Here is a 19,499-nt window from a genome sequence, read left to right on the forward strand (position 1 = left end):
TTATGGGACTGGAATTGAAAGAAAGCATAGTTAAAATAAATTACAGAGCAAAAATCATTCAACAATAACACATTAGCTCTCAACTCATTTCATTATCAAAACCATATATTTATACATGAAGAGAGGCCTTTGGGAATCTTCCATCTCCACAAATCTCTCAACCATTTCCTATAATTTCTCAACAATAATTCCACATACCACTCCACCAATCTCCATAAATCACTCTCACACAAAATAACAACTTTAACATTAAATAAATGATTAATTATTCCATCATTCCTCCCCATAATGATGATTTGGAAAAAGTCCAAGATCATATTTAAATTTGTGAGACTTGTCCTTAGGTAACGCTTTAGTGAACATATCAACTACATGTTCATCTATTCTGCAATACTCAATCTCGATCACTCCTTGTTGAACCGAATCCCGAACAAAATGATATTGAATATCAATATGCTTGGTCTTCTTATGAAAAATTGGATTCTTGGTCATCTGAATAGAACTATGATGATCACATATCAACTGAGTGGGTTTCTCTTGTTGTTCATGTAGATCCTCTAGAATTCTTCTCAACCAAACTGCTTCACATGTTGTTGTTGTTGTCGCTTTATACTTTGCTTTTGTTGTGGAGAGAGAAATTGTGGGTTGCTTGTTAGTACTCCAAGCAACTGTTGTTGAACCCATACTGAATGAATACCCTGAAGTTGATTTTTTGTAGACCTGTATACCAAACCATAACCAATTGTTCCACAAAAATATCTTAAAAACCTCTTTGTTGTTTACCAATGCAATTCCTCGGGTTCTACCATAAACCTTGATACCATACTGATTGCAAAAGAAATATTTGGTTGAGTTTTAGTTAATTAGATCAAAATTCCAACCAATTCACAATACAAAGTAACATCAACTGAATTGGAGTCTTCATGTTTATATAACTTCAATCCAACTTCCAAAGGAGTTGTCGCTAGCTTGCACCCCAACATTCTGAACCTCTTCAAAGTTTCCCAAGTATACTTGGCTTGTGACATGGAAATACCATGTTCCTTCTGTCAAACTTCAACACCCAAGAAATAATGCAACTTACCAAGGTCTGTCATCTCAAACTCAACAGTCATATGTCGCTTAAATCCGAAATAGTTCATCATTGTTCCCTGTGTAGATAAAATCATCAACATATAAGACAACTATCAAAATCTCTTGTCCCAACTGAAACATATAGAGATTGGGCTCAAATAAACTTTGAACTAAGTCATGATCCTGAAAATAATTATCAATTCTTGAATACCATGCCTTTGGCATTTGTTTTAGACCATACAAGGTGTTTTTCAACTTATAAACATAATCTTCTTTTCTTGACACTTAAAACCCCTCAAGCCGCTCCACATAAATTTCTTCATCCACATAACCATTTAGAAAATTTGATTTAACATCCATATGAAAAATTGGCCATTTGTACTACGCAGCTAATGCTAGAACCATCTTGATTGTATCCAAGTTTTCCACTGGGGCAAATGTCTCTATATAATCAATTCCTTCTTCTTGTGCATAGCCCTTTGCAACTAAATGAGCCTTATACTTATCAATTGTGCCATATGATTTATACTTGGTTTTATAAACCCACTTAGTGTCAATTGCATATTTGCCTTTTGGTAATTTGACTAAGTCCCATGTATCATTCCTCACCGAAGCATTCAATTTTGCTTCCATAGCTTCATTCCATTCCTTCTTTCTTGATGCTTATGCATAATTCTGTGGTTTATCCATTTTCATTGTCTGTGCCATAAGTGCATAACTTACTAGGGAACTTTGGGATCTAATAATCCTTCTTTCAAAATTACTATCCAACATGTTGATTTCTGAATGTCCCCTTTCAAGCCTCTTAGGATTCTTCTTAACTTCATCTATCTTTGCTAAGTTGGAATTTGATTCATCACCAATATTCACTACATCTTTCTTCAATGCAAATTGTACATGTTTTGGCTGATAGATTCCATGCTCATCAAACACAACATATGTACTTATTATCACCTTCTTTGCTTCAGGATCAAACAACATGTAACTTCTTGTTTTAGTGTTGTATCCAATAAAGATACACTTCACACTTTTATCATCCAATTTCTGCCTCTTTTTCTTAGGAACGTGTGCATATGCAATGCAAGCAAAAACTTGCATATGTGCAACACTTGGTTTATATCCTGACCATGCTTCAGGATCAAACAACATGTAACTTCTTGTTTTAGTATTGTATCCAATAAAGATACACTTCACACTTTTATCATCCAATTTCTTCCTCCTTTCCTTAGGAACATGTGCATATGCAGTGCAAGCAAAAATTTGCATATGTGCAACACTTGGTTTGTATCCTGACCATGCTTCTTCTGGAGTCAAATTCAACACTGCTTTTGTAGGGCATAGATTAAGAGTGTATATTGTTGTGTGTATTTCTTCAGCCCAAAAATCATTTCCAAGAGACTTAGTTTTTAGTATGCTTTTAGCCATTTCAACTATGGTCCTGTTTTTCCTTTCTGCAACACCATTTTATTGAGGAGAGTATGAATTGGTAAACTCTCACTTTATTCCATTCTTCCAGCAATAATTCAAAAACTCATTTGACTTGTATTCTCCCCCATTATCTGTTTTTAGGGTGAGAATTTTCAGACCACTTTGTTTTTCAACTAAAGCTTTAAACTCAAGGAAATGAGAGAATACTTCAGACTTCTCTTGTAGAAAATACACCCAAGTCTTCGTGGGATAATCATCAAAGAAATTGAGAAAATAACGTGTCTTTACAAAAGACATGGTCTCCATTGGCCCACACAAATTTGAATGCACCAATGCTAGATGTTCTCTAGCCTTTCATATTCTATTTGAGAAACTTTCCTTGTGTTGTTTCACAAAAATATACCCTTCACATACTTCATCTTCCAACTTAATATAAGGAAGACCAAATGAAAGAAAACACAGTAAAAATAAATTATAGAGCAAAAATCATTCAACAATAACGCAGTAGCTCTCGACTCACTTCATTATCAAAACCATGTATTTATACATGAGGAGAGGCCTTCGGGAATCTGCCATCTCCACAAATATCTCAACCATTTCCTATAATTTCTCAAGAATAATTCCACAAATTACTCCATAAGTCTCTCTCACACGAAATAATAACTTTAACATTAAAAAAATGATTCATTATTCCATGAGGAATGTACTCTCTTTGTAGAAATTCCTTGTAGATTCAAACTGCAGGTTGTAATATTCTAAAACAATTGACTTGAATCCACTCTACTCATTAGCGAAAACTATAAACGATCGATGAAATCACGAAGCATATAAGAGAAAGAATTCAATCACAGATAACACAATGATTTTCTGGGGAAAGCCACAACTAAAAACCCCTTCTATATGTAAATTGCATTAATCAAAAAATATGAGAAGATTACAATGCTTTTCTTGAGCCTGAGCAACCTCTGCACTATCTATATCTATCTCACTACTTCCCAAACAAGCTCGAGCTAATACTTAGCCAATTCTGTTGCCTGCCAAGCTCTTATTTCTTTGCATTGTTCCTTTGGGAATTAGCCCATATTTAATTGGGAAATCCCACAATTATGAATTGTGCAATCCTCATAGTCCTTCCTCTGATTGCATGAACCACCTGTACAATTCAGATGATTATGCAACTGATAGTGCATTGTCCCTTAACTCCAATATCAACTGGGTATTTCTCCGATCTGACATGCATGAGTTAATTAGGAGTGAATCTTCAATTTACTAGATCACTACAGGTTACACCCCACTACCATAAGTTACACCCCACTACAATAAGTTACACCCCACGGTTGTCGGTTACACTCCACTGTTTCTGATCTCCTACTAATGCCTCCATCAGTTGGAACTAGTTTAACTAACTTTAACTCGGTTGGACTGAATTAAATAATTACAACTCAAAATAAGCTCAACTAGTGCTCCTAATTGTAGGAGACACTCTACATGACTCTAATTAGACCCTCAACTTTAATTTAACTGATCTGACTAAGTCAAATTAACTTAGTTAACTATTACAAGTTGTCATGAGATGTGGAATTACAATTTAATTCCTAATTTAATTCAAGGAAAAATTAAATTAGGATTTTCTTGTTGCATTTTCGACACTCCCTCTCAACAAGAAAGGAATTATCTACTACCCCGATCCCGCCTCTGTGAAACTCAGATTTGCATCTTGACAATGCCTTTGTCAAAATATTTGCATCCTGCTCCTCTGTAGGAATGTACTCCAGCAACATGATTGTCCTCTGCACACAATCTCGTAGATGTTGATACCAGATGTTGATATGCTTGGACCGATCATGAAAAACTAGATTCTGAGATAATTTGATACAACTCTAATTGTCACAACAAATAATTGTACGATCCATTTGCTGACCAAATAACCCAACAAGGATCTTCCTCATCCAGATAGCCTCACAAGCTGCTTAACTAGCAACCATGTACTCTGCTTCTGGTGAACTTAGTGTAATTGATCTCTGGTTCACATTGTACTAAGAAATTGTTGCTGACCCAATACTGAAGATTCCCCCTGATTTTCTCTTCCTAAGTGATGGACTCCCTGCCCAATTTGCATATGTGAAGCCTTGAAGCTTCACTCCCTCTGTCTGTATGTACCAAAGACCAAACTAAGTGGTGCCTATGATGTATCTCAACACATGTTTAGTTGCCTACCAATAAAGTTTTGTTGGCTTAACCATGGCTTGACTAAGCTAATTAATTGAAAAACACATGTATGGTCACGTGTTCAACAAATACATAAGTGAACCCACAAGCTGTCTAAAAATAGCAGCCTTCACTACTTCACTTGAAGTAGCATCTTCCTTTCTCCAATTACCTGCTAGAGGAGTCTCCATGGGTTTGCTGCTCTCCATGTGGAACTTCTTAAGTATATCGTTGGAATACTTGCCCTGAGAGACAAACGATTCCCCATCTCCTTGCCATACTTCCATACCAAGAAAGTAATGCATGAGCCCTAGGTCCTTCATCTCAAATTCTCTTGCAAGATCTTCTTTACAAAATTTTATCAGCTTCTCATAACCTGTTAGAATCAAATCATTGACATAGAATACTATAATCAATAATTTACCTTCAACCACAATATGGTAAAGGTTCGCATCTACGTTACTTTTGGTGAAGCCCAACACGATGAAATAGCTATCAATCGTGGTGTACCAACCACGAGGTGCTTGTTTTAGTCCATACAATGCTCGCTTGAGTTTGCACACATGTGACTCTTTGTTGAAGGTCTCAAATCCTTCCGGTTGCTCAATATACACCTCTTCCTCAATCATATCGTTGAGGAATGTTGTCTTTACATCCATCTGATGTATCCTCCATCCCATCTGCTCTGACAATGCTAGAATAGATCTGATTGAAGATTACCTTCCTAGTGGAGAAAATGTCTCATCATAATCAATTCCCTCCACCTGAGAGAATCCTCTGGCCACAAATCTGGCCTTGTGTTTCTCCACACTCCCATCTGTTGCTTGCTTTACCTTGTAAAGCCATCTGGAACTCACCACTGACTTGTCTACTGGTCTTGGGACCATTTCCCAAACATTTTTTATTTTTTTTCCTGATAATGGAGTCATACTCCTCAACCATGGCATCAACCCATACTAGTTGTTGCACTAATTTATCGAATGAGGATGGCTCAATCTCTACACTCTCACTCATCAAAGCCATGTAGCTAGTGTACCGATCTGGTGACCTCCTCTACCTGCGTTGTGATTTGGGTGCTCCCACATTCTCTCTAGCATCATGCATCAATCTGTCAGCCTCTCTGGTGTGCTTCCTTCCATATCTGGAAGTCTCTTCATCAGTGGGTGCTTCCACTCTCTGCTCCTCTGCATGTGGCTAGTCCACATCATCTTGAGGTTCCTCCTTTGGAGCTAAAAGCCCCTCATCTACATGTAATTGAAGCTCCCTCTCAAAGGAACATCTCATGGCCTTCTCTTAATTGAACTTCACACCTCTAAGAACCATTGTCATCCTGTTGGATGCCAAGTACACTCGATAGTTGTGAGGTGTATTAGTGTACCCCACAAATATGCCCAACTTAGTTGTTGGCTCTAGCTTTTTCCGTGCATCCTCGGTAACATGACAATAGATTGATGAACAAAATATCCTGAAGTGTGCCACATCTGGTTTCTTACCTGAAAAGCTTCTTCTGGTGTACTCATCCTAAGAATTTCATGAGGATTTATGTTCTACAAATAAACAATTGTGTTGCATGCTTCAGCCCACAAGTGCAACAGTAGGCCTTGATCATGTAACATCATTCGTGAATCTCCCACAATACTTATGTTTTTTCTTTCAGTCACCCCATTCTATTGTGGGTTATGAGGTGTTATTAACTCTCGTCGAATGCCTTCTGATGCAAAGAAGTTCTTGAATTCATTCAACACATATTTTCGATCGTTATTGCTTCTGAAAGCTTTAACTTTCTTGCCAGTATCTTTCTTGACAAGTGATTTAAATTCATAAAATTTAGTGAATGTATAATCTTTCTTATGCATGAAGAAAATCCAACACTCACGAGAAAAATCATCAGTAAATATTACATAATACCTGTGCTTGGTCATGGAGGCTGTCGAGAACGGTCCACACATATCTGAGTGAAATTTGTCAAGGATGCTTGTGCTCGACTGTCTTTATCATGAAAGGAAGCTTTGGTGTACTTCCCCAATGTACACTTGTTGCATGTGTCTCTCTTCTCTAGTGTACCCTTGGGAAGCCCTGTAGAAATTTGTTGCATGATCTTCAAAGCTCTGTGGTGCAAGTGACCCAATCTTCTATGCCACAACTCAATGATGTTTCAGTTCTGCACTTTCTACTTTTGTGCTCAAAGCAATGCAATTTTCTACATCCAATTTGTAGAGGTTCTTCATTGGAACCCCAATCTGCTTCACTTGTCCTGAGGCTATGTGACAAAGGAAAGCCTTTCCCTTGCTAAATATCACATCATAGCTATGGTCCTCCAACATGGAAACTGAAACCAAATTCTTCTTCAAACCTGGAACATACATGACATCTTTTAATGTGAGAGGAGTGCCAGAATCCCTTCGAAAGGTAAAAATACTGATGTCATTCGCACTATACCTCCCATGATCTCCCATCTTGATGTGCATTTGGAGGTCCTTCTCCTCCAAGTCACTGAAGAACTCTTTGTTTCTAGTCATATGGAATGAGGTTCCACTATCCAGGTACCACATACTACCCATCACCGATGTCACCATGCAAGCGATGAGGGTGAAATCCAGATCGAATTGTGAAGCAAGAGCTTCACCTGCGCTCCTCCTGAGGGAAGCAAGAGCTTCACTTGTCGCTCCTCCTAAGGGCTTCTTACTTTCCTTCTTGTGAGGACACTTTATGGCATAGTGTCACGGCTCGTGATAATGAAAACATTTAATCTTTGACAAGTCCTTCTTCTTGTCGCCCTTACTGGAATTTGATTTGGAATGGGATGACTTCCCCTTCCCTTTCTTTGCCTTTCTAGCTAAGGCATAGTTCTCCTCATCATCATGCTTGGATGAGGATCCATCTCTGGTGCTTCGCCGAATCTCTTCTTGTACCAAGTCAAACCACAATCGCTCCCACTCTGGTAGCTTCTCCCTCCCATTAACCGAGTCTTGGTAGTTGTGCCAACTCTTGGGAAGGCCTAAAAGTGTTAGGCTCACCATATCATCTTTAACAACTGTAACACCGAAACTTCCAAGCTCGTCTCGACATTGGGTGAACTTGGTCAAGTACTTCGGTATCGAGTCACCCTTCTCCATCTTGATCTCTTTGAGCTTGTCCTTCAGTGCCAGCTTCATGTGGTCATTATTGTTTTGAAACAGGTCTGTAAAGGCCTTCCACATTGAAAATGGAGTTTACTTACCATGGAGGTTCGAGACCATATGAACTCAAACTCCTTCTAGGATAATCCTTCTCGTCTTTGCCACACACTTTCTCCACTCTACCAGATCTTGAGCATCAACTAGATTAGGAACATATTTGTCTATGAATTCCTTAACACTGGCTCCATCATGTCCTTCCAAGCACTATAGTTCGAACTACCCTCAAGGACATATTCAAGTCTCAATCCGTAGAACGACATCCTGCTGGCTCTAAAGTATGATACTGAAAATTCGATTTCTCCTGTAAATGACAAACTTGTATTCTCCTCTTCTATAGTGATTTTAGCTTTGATACCATGTAGAAATTCCTTGTAGATTTAAACTGCAGATTGTAATATTCTAAAACAATTGACTTGAATCTACTCTACTCATCAGTGGAAACAATAAACGATAGATGAAATCAAAAATCATATAAGAGAAATAATTCAATCACACATAACACAATGATTTTATGGGGAAAACCACAACTAAAAACCCTTGCTATCTGTATATTGCATCAATATGAAAATATGAGAATATTACAACGCTTTTCTCAAGCCCGAGCAACCTCTGTACTATATCTATCTATTTCACTGCTTTCCACACAAGCTCAAGCCAATAATTAACCAATTTTGTTGCCTACTAAACTCCTATTTCCTTGCATTGTTCCCTTGGGAATTAGCCCATATTAATTGGAAAATCCCACAATTATGAATTGCACAATCCTCATAGGCCTTCCTTTGATTCCATGCATTACCTGTACAATTCGGATGATTTTACAATTGATAGTACATTGTCCCTGAACTCCAATCTTAATGGGGTCTTTCTCTGATCTGACATGCATGAGTTAATTATGAGTGAATCTTCAGTTTACTACATCACTGCAGGTTACACCCCACTACCGCAGGTTACACCCCATTACAGTAATTTGCACCTCACTACAGTAAGTAACACCCCACTATAGTAAGTTACACCCCATTACTGTTGGTTACACCCCATTGTTTCTGATCTCCTATTAATTCCTCCATTAGTTGGAACTAGTTTAATTGACTTTAACTCAGTTGGACTGAATTAAATAATTACAACTCAAAATAAACTCAACTAGTGCTCCTAATTGTAGGAGACACTCTACATGACTCTAGTTAGACCCTCAACTTGAATTTAAAACTGAGCTAGCTAAGTTAAATTAACTTAGTTAACTATTACAAGTTGTCATGATATGTGGAATTACAATTCAATTCCTAATTTAATTCAAGGACTAATTAAATTAGGATTTTCTTGTTGCATTTTCAACACTCTTAATGTGGTGTAGATTAGTCAAGTGCAAGATAATCAACTAGCAGGCAGAGTTGGAAGGACACGTCTTGGAAAAATTTGTAGACTCTATCCATTATCTACGTATGAGAATGAGTTTCTTAAGGCAATGATTCTTTAAATTCATCGTTCATTGCTTGTTGTTGTTGTGCTTCATTTAAAATCATTGCACCTTACATATATGGATGTTCTTAACGTTGATTTTTTTACTAGACATCATCATGAGGCTTTCCATGTGAGTCCTTGGAAGGTATTTTAAAGCAACTATACCTTGGATAGGTAACTAAAATTAGATACACAATTTGCAATATGTTGATTCTACTGCAGTGGACTTCAAGAGAGCATTGCAATTAGAATTTAATGATTCAAGGATGAGGAAAGAGCTTACAATCGGTAGATAAATGAATTGGATTCTACGAAACGTTTTGAGATTAAAAATTACAAATAAAATTGTTGTTTTTATTCAAGTCATTTTCAACAAATAATTACATGTCGGCCCTCCAGCTCCAAACAACATGTCTCTTCATAGATTGAAACAACTATAAATACCAAACTCGAACTTGTCATGTTGACAATATATCTCAGCTGAGACATAAGACAAGAAGTACATAAAAGGATTCGAACCTAACAAAAAAAAACAAAACAAAACAAAGGAATATAGTTGAAGTGACAATAAAGTCAAATCTCTTGAGAAGAAAAAATTTCTCTGTGTTTTTGTCTCTGTGCAATTTTGGATATGCATAACACTGTGGTATCTCAAGATCTCATACCTGTGTGCTAACCTGTTGCATTGAGTTCGGACCTACAACTTATTTCGACCCTCTGTGACAAACCTTTGATTCAACCTTGTTTGTGGATTGTAGAGAAGTTTGGTTGTGTAACAAATCTTGGACCTTCGTGTTAGAGTCGGTCTAGTAGCCCTCCATCAGCGATCAAAGCTCTTTGCATTTACATAGGTAGGTGTCTCATCAGTGTCATTTTTTGCATTCCATTAGGCATGCCATAACCCTGATGGAAGAGCTGGTGTTTTGTCCCCCTCTTGGCATTGCTGGATCAAAGTTGTTTCAGTCCTTATACTCTTTCAAGCTTACTTGTCTTGTCTTGAAGTCAAATTCTAGGTCTAGGGTTTTGGTCAAGTTTGTCTTCAAGGTCATGTCTCTGAAGGTCAATAAGTGCTCAGCAAGCCAGAGGGATGATTTTCAAGGTGTTTCTTCGAAAATTTCTATCTTGTACAGTTAATTTTCACCTTGGATTTAAAAACCCTGTTTTTAAAGCCAAGGTCATTTTTCAAATTTTTGTAAAAAATGGTAAAATTTCAAAAGGCTTCAAAGGACAGCATGTAACCCTGGCTCCCTTGCCAAGATCCCTCAGATGTTATCCCTGCAAAAAGTATCGAGCAAAAGCATCAAATTAGTCAATTTCAGGACAAAAGGAAACCAAAAACATCAAGTTTATAAAGTGTCAAAGAAAAACATTATAAAGTGGGTTTGGGCATGAAATTAATTCAAATCAAGGTTATAAAAGCCCAATCTCCCTCCATCGAGCCTCATTGTGCATCTAAGTCACTTGCAAGAGAGATTGGACGAAGTTTTTGAGCTGGACAGGCGCGCGACCCGTTGAGCGCCCTCCGACAGTGCAAATTTATAACGGGCGCGACTCGTCAGTGGCGCGCGACCCATCAGCGCTCTCTCTGCAAAAACAGCGAGCAAACTTGCCAAGGAACCACGAATTGCCAAATTTTGCAAGCATTTTAATCAGCAGTTTACAAAGCAGAAACAACAGTACATTTCAGCCACTTTGCTCTTAAAACAATGTCAGAAACCGAAACCAATTATGAGCAAAGTGATGACCATGCATCAGCTTCAGGGTTTGAGATACATAGAAGGCCTCACAAAGGTGGAAGGGGTCTCGCCTTCTTCATCAGCACCACGAGTGTTATCTCCACGCCAGGTGAAAGGGGCCTCGTCTCCGACAGCAGCACAGGTATCGAAGAGGGGCAAACAGCCAAGTATTGATGAGGGGCCATCAGGTGTTCCAGATATAGAGCTTGTTGATCTTGATGTCAGTTCTCCTAGCCTAGAGTCAAAGGAGATCATTCAGCACCTTAGAGCTGAAAATGATGCATTGCAGAAGAGATTAGAAGGGGCACAATGGACAATCACATATCTAGAATAGCGCAACAAGCAGTTGGAGGATGAGCAAACTCTTGATGAGTTGTGGAGGATTCGTGGAGACCGCATCTTGAATAGAAGAAGACCCGGTGATCTATTGCCCGCTAAGCGAGAGTCCATGCTTATCCGGCTCAATGCTCATTTAGAGAGGCTGTTGGCTAAGGCCAACCAAGATAAGAAATTGTTGAGAAACATGAAGAACCATTATTGGGCGCGGATGCACGTGTGCAAGGCGAAGATGAAGGTGCTTCAAAGGCGGTTGGCCAAAGCACAAAAAAGGAGAAAAAGGCCCGATCCCCTCCACATCTTGGCCGAGGCTTCCTTGAAGGAGCAAGGCACTAAATAGCTCAGTCACAGCACAAATCCCAAGAAATTTTGAGCATTTTGGGTCAATTTTGGTTTTTTCAGGCAATTTACAGGTTTTGTCCTTTTAACGGGTCTCACCCCCCGCGCGACCCTTTCACTTGGCAACTCCATTTTGCAAAAACTCGGCATTTCCAGATTTGTCATGAAAAGTTACACATGCTCATCCATTGCCAAGAGATTTTATGAAGTTTTGGGCCTCCAGAAAGTCAAAAAACAAGCAAAAAATGACTTTCTGCCACATTTTTGAGACACAGAAAGCAGTCTTGGGAGATTGCAATTTTGGAGGGGCAAATGACCACCAAATTCAGAAATTCCAGTTGGGTTGGAAAGTAGACTCATAGACCTTTCCAACAAGCCTACTCTTGCCCCATTTGGACACCTGGAAGTGCCCCAAAAGTGCCCTCAAAGGCGCGCGACCCGTCAGGCAGAGGCGCGCGACCGATAAGGCAAATTTCTCAAAATTTCACTGTACAGCCCAGAAAAACGCAATTTTGACCATGTTTGACTTTTTGGAGTAGATTGTTATCCTACTTGATGTAAATAATGTAATTTTTTGACACTTTTACACTTATGTATCTCTTCTAGAAGATTCATTCATGAAATAGGTGAAAATTAAATGAATGAATTGGTTTCCTAGCTTATAAAGGCAAGTTGTTTTGACTGCCTAGTTTTTAGTGTTTAGTTTAGAAGTGGTTGAAACAGCTCCTAGGATAGTGAGCTCGACCCCTAGAGGCAGGGAAAGATGTTAGATGATCTATATTATGTACTTTCTTGCTCATTTTCATGGTTGGACTCTTGAGGGAGAAGCTCTTATTGTATTACTCACTGTATCTCTGCAATTTTTGGCAAAGGAAGACCAGGGTTTTGCAGTCCTTTTTGGGATTCTTGTGGTCACATGTATTGATGATGTGTTTCTCTTTGTACTTGTAAGTGTGTTATGTGAATCATTTCCTTACTTTTCCTTCTGCACATTAGGCAAATGAAGTGTTAAAGTAGAACTCATGACTGTCATGCTCTGCTTTTAAGTTTGCTTAATATCAATGTTTTCGACTGTTTAAAGGGAATTCAAGGTTATTGCTTGCTCTCTTTAACTCCTCACCAGTCATTCTCATCCATCCATCTCTATTAAAGGCATCAATATTGTTTCCTACCTCGCCCCAAAGAACCCCCTGCGAAAACTGTGTCCAATCCCCGCACCTAAAATTGCCATTTCCCCAATTTTCCACCAAAAACCCTAAAAATCCCAAATCAACCCTTTTGATCAGTTTACTAGCCTAAAATCAGTGTTACCCTATTGGTTATCTCGCCCATTGAAGATCTTTATCGAGATAGACCGGAGAGAGCCCTCTCCTGCCCCGTAGGGCTAGCTATGAGGCTAAGTGGTTTGATGTTGCCTTGAGGTTTACCTTTCTCAGCCTGAGGTGAAATTTCAAGCGCTAACACTTCGGACCTGTGGTAACAATATTTTGACCTGTGATCTGTGGCATATAAAGTTTGTGAACGTACCTCAATTTAGACAAAAAGGAACCTCGGACCTACAAAAGTTTCAGGGATTTCTTTACATGTGTTTGTGGCATCATATTACAGCCACATCCAAGTTGTCACTTCACTGATATAAGGAGACAACAACAGTGAAGGAAGATCTTGGACAATCATTTCTCATCTTTGTTAAAGGTGTTTACAACAGTCTTGAAGGACAGGAAGCATTGTCATATTTTTTGAGTTGGCTTGAGATAATTGTTGGAGCACTACTAGAGCACTATTGAAGGACACTTAAAGAGATTATGAAGAATGTTGTGTATTGCAGAACCATTGAAGGCAACACTAACGTACTTGAAGACATTCTTGAAAACATTGTTGAGAATTTTTTAGAGCACCTTGAAGACCTTATTGAGCAACCTCATTGAAGTTTTTGAAGCAACCTCATTGAACCCTTGTAGCAACTGTGTTGAAGCATCATCAAAGCAATCTCGAAGGAATCATCCATGAATAAAAAGCATTGTTGATCTCTCGTGGAGTAATGTTAAACAAGATTGTTTGTGGAGATATGAAGAGTATTGGAAACACTTTCCTTGAAGATTTTTTGATGTTGATCATGTGATTAAGAGACTTAAAAAAAAAGAGTGTTTTCTAAAGATAATTTTGGAGTGGGTTGTAAGCCCATAAAGAAATTTGGAGAATTGTTGAAGTAGATGTAGGAAGGACTTGTTGTAGAAGATTTTGGAAGCCTTAAAGAATTATTGAACCCACCTTGAAGAATAGAAGCAAATAGTTGGAGCCCTAGAGGGTTGGAGTCCTCAAAGACTAGGTTGGAGCTTGAACCACTAGAGCAGGTTGGATCCCTAGAGAATTAGAGTCCTCAAGAAGACCAAGTTGGAGCTCAGTGAAGTACAGGTTGGAGCCTGGTTTGCTGAAGATTGGAGTCTTCATCTAGGGTTGGAGCCCTGAAGAATACATAGGTGTACACATTTGTAAATTGAATTGTTGTAATAGAGGATTGGAGTTCTCACAATTTGTTATTAAAAATATTTATTTTGTTGTTCATATTTGTGTTATGTTTTAAGTGATCTTAACTCGTAAAATAACAATTGTAAAAGGAAATACTAATTCACCCCCTATCTCAATATTTCGAAGAGGGGAGCTTATTGAGTTTATTAGTAATGTGTTAAGCTTATGATGTCATTGGTGTCTTGGTTGCTTAATGATTAGTGTCATTGGCATTTTATTGTGTTTGCTGAGTATTGGATGTGTAGCCTAGTTGCCTATATTTGAAGTCATTTCATCTATAAGTAACTTGTATAAAATCACATGAGAAGTGCTTGGTTGGATAGTTCTCTGAGATAGTTTTCGAGTGATATATGGCACTTAGCCTAATTATCAAGGAATAAGGAAAAATCTTGAGTTGAAGTTTAGTCATGGTTCCTATGGTTCATGGTTTTGAAAGAGCCCCACTTCATCGGATTGGCACCAAAACAAAACGAAAGGCATGAGCTTAGGAGGAACACACCAACAACTAATGGAGTGGCAAGATTGTTGGTCACAAGGAACTCAGTAGTCAGCGCTTATCAGATTTCCGATGGGACTTGACCTACACGATGAACATAATCAACAAAGCGGTGAGCGATGGCTAAAACAATAAGCCCAAGGTCATAGCGCCATTACGCAAGGAGCTTGGCATAAGCAGCCATGCACTTATCAAATTGCTAGGTCCAAATGATGTACACATAAAAGAATAGGCAGTGAGTGATAGGGCAATATGGTTGGCACCCAGAGGACACAACAACGGGACATGGCATGATAGGTGGCAGTAATGATGATGTGGTAGTCCGTGAGAGTGACACATGGCTAGTAGATTTGGTATTTTCAGATGGCCAAATGGATTGTTTGCAAGTGACACATGTTATTACATGTGGCATGTACATGTCAACAGAAAACACGTGGCGAGATCTAATTGGGACGTGGACATGACATTGCACCTTTGAATGCCTCGAGATTTGTGTCAGGAAGTTGTTGTAAGTTTCTACAGTGTTAAGGAATTTCAACATTTTCCAAGTTCTGGAGTCTAAAGGCAAGAGAACATATGGACATCCAATGGTATGGAGGTGCATGCAACAAGCATTGCTATCAAACATTCAAATATCGGATACAAGCCTAGACAAGTCCTAGGTTCATAGACATTTTGGAGTAGATGTGTGCAAGTCGATTGACACATGAAAAATGGGTCGAACCCCAGATCCACCACCATTAAAGAGGAAATTTGGACCCTTAATCAAAGTTGTCTAGGTTATTTGTGCCCACAAGCAAATTGGTGGTAGAAGTTATAAGTCGTATCCACCCATCCAGTTAGATGGTGGTGTAAGGCATCAATGCAAAGTAGAGGGGACCGAACCGCTAATCCTCGGATTTATTCGGATGTGAGGAGGTCTAGTCTTGGACTACATCAATGAAGTACATGTTGATTTTGGGTAGCATGGGATGTGCTCTAGCTCCAAAATTTTGCGGAGGGGCTAGAACATATGAGATCTCCAAGACCCAAATATCGTTTGGAGAAATTCCACCTGGATGAGGAGTTATTAAAATAATTAATATTTTTAATGGGTTCCTAAGTCTAAACTTAGGAAAATAAAAATATTAATGGGTATTAATAAAGATATGGGTGAGGAGATTCTAAGAGACAAGGATCAAGTCTATTTTAATCTTAGATTAGAGACTTAATCTCGATCCTTGATTCATCAACAGGAAAAGTATAAGAGAAGACTTGAGAGTCATTTGGAGACACACCGATAGATACTCAGTATCCCAAGGAAAACCGATTCTCAAATAGAAGGAGATCGATTTCAGAGGGAGAGTTGCAAGGTAGAGGAAGAGGAGGCATCAACAACAGTCAATGATTGAGGAGGATGTGACACAGGGGTATTGAGAGACAACGCAAAGATAAGACACAATCCTCACGTAGGCTGACACAAAGGGATGCAAAACCCCGCAGAGTGACGCAAAAGTGACGCAGAAGTGGGAGAAGGGTCTCCTGGGTGTCATAAAACTTTCCAGGCGAGGGATGAACCTTGCCTCAGGTGTTTTCTCTTAGTAGTGTCTTAGCTTCTCTGTAAAATCATTCCTTGTAAAGCGATTGTTGCTGAAGATTAATAAAACCCTCATATGTTGCACTCATTTTCCCACATTGGGTTTTTCTGGGAACAATTGTCCAAAAAACAATTGTGTTGATGTGATTGGTTCTTGTGCTTATATATCACTGTTATCTTCTCTATGTAATTATGTGACAACTGCAGTAGAAATTATTTTAATGTTTGCTAAAGGGATTTCGTAAATAACTTATTGTGAGAAATAAGTAGGTGAAATAAACCAGGTAATGTAGTAGAATTTCGAGTTATAAATTTTCACATGGTATCAGAGCACAGATCCGCCAATAGGAGAGAAGAATCTGCTATGCGTCGGAGCATGATGCAGAGGCATTAACTCAGAGAGACTCATGCAGATTTCCAGAAAAAGAAGAAAGCACGAAGAACATGGATCATGATTATTCTATGTTAGCTTCCAGACTGGAAGAAGAAGTCGCTTGCCTAGCAAGTTTTGCCTCCTTTGAGGTTTGGTATATATATAGTGGAGCTTCCTAGCATATGACAACAATACGAGAATATTTTTCAAATTATCAATATGAATTTTCAAATCACCATGGGAAATAAAGCAAAGTGTACCCCCGTAGGAAGAGACCTTGTAGTCTTTCAAACCGAAGCAGGGGAGTGGCTTCGAGCAACCAATGTGTTGCATGTTTCCAAGATTGGGGATGAACTTACTCTCTGTATCTCAACTTAAAATAAGGGCTATGACGTTTTCTTCATTAAGGAGAAAGTATATGTCAAACACCCGAGTTGGAAAAGGAAGGCCTAGATCGGAATCAGAAGTAACAGGTTGTAAGATTACAACTAGAATCTCCAATGGCACTAATAGGTAGCAATGGGGATAAAGATTTGAATGAACAATGGCACATGAGGATGGGACACTTATACCATGGGGCTCTTATAATTCTTGGGAAAACAGTATCAGGAGTTCCAAAATTAAGTACCGAACGAGATGATGTATGCAAAAGGTGCGCTCTAGGCAAGTATGCCAAAGTAGCGTTTTCCAAAAGTAACAATAGGGCTCAGAGTGTTATGGGATCGATACACTCAGATATCTGTGGATCCATGTCCACAAAAGCTCTTAGTGGTGCCGAGTACTTTGCCACCTTTATCGATGACCATTCTAGGAAGACTTGGATCTACTTTCTAAAAACCAAGGATGAGGTTTTTGGTCGATTCAAATAGTACAAGACTGTAGTAGAGAATCTGACAGGAAAGAAGATAAAAGTGTTGCACTCAGACAATGGTGGAGAGTACGTTGACAAGAACTTCATTGAGTTTTGTGCTAGGGAAGGCATCAGAAGAGAGTGGACAACTCCTTACAATCTAGAGCAGAATGGGGTAGCAAAAAGGAAGAATATGACTATTGTGGAAGCAACTAGGGCGATGTTGTATGATCAGGATATGCCCAAATTCCCGTGGGAGGAAGCATGCAACACGACAATTTATGTCCAAAATAGGACTCCTCACAAGGCATTGGGAAATATTACTCTGGAAATGTCTTCACCGGGAAGACACCTGGAGTTAATCATTTCAGGATATTTGGGAGTTTGGCATACTGCCATATACCCGAAGAAAAGAGAAAGAAATTGGATCAAACTGTAGAAAAAGGATATCTTGTGGGATATAGCGAGAATGCTAAGGCATATAGAGTCTATCTTCTAGGGAATAGGAAGGTAGTAGTTCGGCGGGATGTAAAGTTCATGGAGGACAAAGCTTTCAAGAAATCCCGAGAAATGCCTTCCAAGGAGCAGTCAAAAGATGATCCGTTGGTGCAACCACTCCGACCAACAGAAACTAGGTACCTGTAATTCTCCTAAAGACAAAGCTTTAGAATAGGTGGAGTCTTAGGAAGAGGAAGAGCAAATGGATTTACCCACTACAAGCGAAAGAATGAGTCGGGAACTTCGACAAATTCTACGAGATGCAGAGGACTTCATTGGTGCACCCAGGAATGAGAAAAGGGAGCGAAGATAGCCAGACAGATACCAGGCCTTGGCAGCTCAGGTTGGGGAACCCTCTAGTTTTCATGAGGTCATTCAGCATCAAGTATGGGTGGATGCTATGGTGGAGGAATACAGTTCTATAATGGTCAATGATGTCTGGGAAGTGGTACCTAGGCCTCAGGACAGGTCAGTGGTAGGTTCGAGATGGATCTACAAAGTCAAATATGTTGCAGATGGTAGTGTGGAAAAATACAAAGCCAAGTTTGTGGCTAAGGGGTATGCTCAGAAGGAAGGGATATACTATGAAGAAACCTTCGCCCCAGTAGCCAGGTATACTTCTATTAGATCTGTGATATCCCTTGCAGCACAGATGGGGTGGGAGATTCACCAAATGGATGTCAAGGCGACGTTCTTGAACGGGGTGATAGAAGAAGAAGTATACATTGAACAACCAGAGGGTTTTGAGACACATCAGAAGAAATATCATGTATGCAGGTTAAAGAAAGCCTTGTATGGGATTAAACAGACACCTAGAGCATGGTACGATTGAATTGATGGCTACTTGCAGAAGATGGGATTCGTCAAGAGTGACAGAGATCCTAATCTCTACTATCTTGTTGTAGAGAATGAGCCTTTAATCCTGGTGTTATATGTGGATGATCTTTTCCTGACAGGCTCATCCAGGCTCATCAAAGATTGCAAGGAGAACCTAGCCACGTAATTCAACATGAAGGATTTGGGACAGATGCATTATTTCTTGGGGTTGGAAGTTTGGCAGCGGAAGGGTGAAATCTTCCTTGGACAAGGGAGGTACACTGCAGATATTTTGAAAAGGTTCAGAATGCAGGACTGTAGACCTATGGCTACTCCAATAATCACCAACTAGAAGAATATTGATGCATCTGAAGATAAAGAAGTCGATCCCACCTTGTACAGATAGCTCATAGGGTCCCTGATGTATCTGGTCAATACTAGGCCAAACATTTGTTACGCTGTCCATACCCTTAACCAGTTCATGGTGGAACCAAAAAGGGCGCACTGGGCAACAGCCAAGCATGTTTTCAGATATATATACGAAGAACAGTCTATCATGGACTAATGTACACCCAAGGCAATGACATTAGGTTGAGTGGGTTC

This window comes from Pinus tabuliformis, chromosome 1_2 (genome assembly GCF_031772625.1).
Source record: "Pinus tabuliformis cultivar Carrire ecotype Pingquan chromosome 1_2, CPIR1, whole genome shotgun sequence".
Classification (NCBI taxonomy): Eukaryota; Viridiplantae; Streptophyta; class Pinopsida; order Pinales; family Pinaceae; genus Pinus; species Pinus tabuliformis.